General features: G+C 31.1%; 1 non-coding gene across 1 annotated transcript; it reads right to left on the bottom strand.

The window, feature by feature from the left end:
* TRNAP-AGG lies at positions 552-623 on the bottom strand. The gene has a single exon. It is a non-coding gene; the product is annotated as a tRNA-Pro (tRNA).

Consider the following 3,490-nt stretch of genomic DNA (forward strand, 5'->3'; position numbering starts at 1 on the left):
AAAATTCTTGTGTTTGAGGATATGCTTTTGAGGGGTGAAATTCAAAAATAGCCAGATATACAAGTCGTAATTGAAAATTAACCATAGTTTCAGAAGTGATCGAAATTTAGCCATTTTTCATGTAAAGATAAATTAGAACGAAATACTGTTTAAAATCCGAAAAACATTCAAGCATAATATATTGGAGTTCTAGCATAATATACTGGAAGTTCATACATAGTTGCTCCAAACTCCAGTATATTATGCTGGAACTTTCTATGTGTTGGAGTTCCAGCATAATATGATGGATGTTTATACACATGTGCACCAATCTCCAGTATATTATGCTAGAACTTTCCGTATTGCAGGAAATTAACGGCTATTTTTCAATGACTTTGCAAACACTGGCTAGCCCGTGCTATTTTCACGCTTTTCAGTTCCCAAGGCCGGTAGAGATCCAAGGCCCAGCTTTTCAGTCCCCAAGGCTGGTAGAGATCCAAGGCCCAAAATAACAACTGCGTCTGTATAAGTGGCATATTTTGCTATGAAAAATAATTAGTAAAAAAACAAAAGGGGCATTCCGAGAATTGAACTCGGGACCTCTCGCACCCTAAGCGAGAATCATACCACTAGACCAAATGCCCACAATGTTGCTGATGAAATCATGTATCAAAATTTATTGGCACATCTCCATTTTGTTTATAATCCTAACGGTTCATTTAAAAAAAAAAATAATAAACAAGAAGAACATGCCTCTTACTTACAAAAAACACATAGAATTACATGTTGGATTTATGTATGATAGCTACAACACGGTACTCTAATAAACCCAACTTGTCCTAAAAAAAATCGATAAATATTCAGTTCTGAAGTTAAATTTCCAGCATTTGACCCTTAGTCCGTTACCTTTTGAGTTCTCAGAAAATTAAGAGATATATGGACAGGCCGCCGCTTCCGTTTTCCTCCATACAAATTATAACAAAGATTAAGCTCATCATGTGTGTATATTCCATCTCTGTTTAAGTTAATAATAACAAACAAACTAAGAGAAAAAAAAAAGGGAAATAATATTTCAGATGACGACTCACTACAAACTTGTATAAAGGGTAAAGCCCCTAAGGCCACCAGGGTGTAATAATGATAACTGTAGTACCATTAAGTAGGCATTAAAAGTATTTACTTATAATAAACAAGTTGAATTAATCCTACTATTTATAATTAATCCAGTTGTTTGCAAGTGTACATATAACATTCAGCAAAATTCTCGTCAGTTTAATTTCTTAAGATCCATGTTGTTCAACTTGATCACGAAATGATCAATTTGCTTAATATGGCCAATCTTCTTTATGAGTGGCTCTGACACGATAACTTCATGGAAGTTCTCTATGCATAAAGTTTCTATATATGTCTTTTATTCACCTTCCAAGATGATAAACTCCAGAAATCCAAGCACTCAAAAAGATGCTCCGTAATCAGTATCAGTATAGCACTAGTATATCTTACCTCAAATTGCTTCTTGTTTATCAAGTGATTATAATAATAAGAGTTACAGAGTTTGTAGAATAAGTTAAAGCAAAAGACCTGGAGTTTTTTTGTTGTTAATTTATGTGGTGTAGAATAAGGGATGGTCCCCGATTAAGGATGAATGCAGATCATGTAAGTGTTTCCACGTAAGAGGCATGAAATGCAAAAACCTTTTCCTTTTTTTTTTTTTAAATAATTTTTATAATGGAAGCGTCACTGTCACTTTGTACCCTTCTTGATTATTTTCTCGAATATCTTGTTACTTTTAACTAACAAATGTATTGGTAATTTAAAGATAGCCAAAAGATTGGTATTTAAATTTTGGTCTCTCATCATTTTCATCCCACTTCATTAATATTGGTAATTGTAAAATAGCCACAGTTTCAAGAGTAATCGAAATTTAGCTACTTTTTCATATAGGGTATGTTTGGAAAGCCACCAGGTAATTGAATGGGTGTAATTACAAGGTAGTAATTACACAGCCTAGTAATTACACAGTTGTGTAATTACGACGACTTGTTTATTTGTCATAGTGTAATTACAATTTTACTGTTTGATTGCACAAGTATAATGACATGGTTAGATTAAATTTTAAATGAAGTAATTATCAAAATTTAAAAGTTAATATAATACATATATGCCTATAAATTTTTATAAGTATAAATGATATTATATTTGGTATTTAAGATATATAGTTTTCGTGAATATACATTAATTAGTAATCACATATTTATAACTAATATTGTAAATTTTATATATATATATATATATATATATATATATATATATATATATATATATATATATATTTAGTTTAGATACTTACAAAAACTAAAAACATACGTTTTGTAAGAACATCGTGGAATTCATGTTTGATCAAATAAATTAATATTTATAAATATAATGTCATAACATTATTCAAATATATGATAAAATTAATCTATCAATTCTAACTAAAAAATGACAACATGCAATGTGAGCCAATACTACTAAAACAAGTAAATTAGAACCACGAATATAACACAATTTCAAAATCCAAAAAAAAAAAATATTTTAACATATGTCAAATTCCAACATAATAATAGTAAGTTTCACTACAACTTAAGATTAGGTAATGTAATAAGTTTATAACCACATTTAACAACGAAATTTTACTTTAATTGCATCACTCAAATATGCTAAGTTTGTTAATGACTAATTATTTCTAATATTAGGAGGTGTCGTTTCAAAAAACAAAATAATAAAATAAATATAAAATAAAATATAAGCATTTACATGGAATCACTAGAAGTAAAGGTAGAGAAATAAAAGATAAATAATGTACAAAGAAAAATATTTTTAAAATTTCAAAAAAAAAATTAAAAATTAAAAATAAAGTTAAGAAAGTAAAATAATAGAAATAAAAAGTTATGAAGAAAACAAATTAAAATAAAAACAAAAAGGAAAGAAACTAAAAGACAACCTTGTAATTACACCGTGTAATTACCACAAATTCTCACCTCCCCCTTGAGAATTGGAGAGTGTAATTACACCCCTCCAATTACACCTAATTCCATGCTGACCAAGCAATTACTTGGCCAAACAAACATGCCAAACTGTGTAATTGCATCCAGTTACCCCCAAATCCAGTTAACAATCGTCCTCAAGGGACATTACCTGCAGATACCCAAATCAATCCAAAAGATCAAGGCCCAAAACAGCTGATGGCGGTGAGTCTACGTAATGGTAGGGATCTAGATGTTGAGCAAGAGAGAGCTCGAGAAAACATACAGGCTGAGACACTAATTCCAGTGCCCATTGAGCTGGATGACTCTACGGGATTGACAGAGGTAACAGTTCAGCCTGCTCCTGAAGAAACGAATATGCAGCACAAGACTGAGACAGTAGTTGAGCCAGTAATTGAGACAGCAGCGGAACCAATAGTTGAGACAGTAGCTGAGAAGGAGAAACCTCACGTGATTGGGAAGAAAAGACCTCCTGCACCATT

The sequence above is a fragment of the Nicotiana attenuata genome, chromosome 11 (assembly GCF_001879085.1).
Source record: "Nicotiana attenuata strain UT chromosome 11, NIATTr2, whole genome shotgun sequence".
Taxonomy (NCBI): Eukaryota; Viridiplantae; Streptophyta; class Magnoliopsida; order Solanales; family Solanaceae; genus Nicotiana; species Nicotiana attenuata.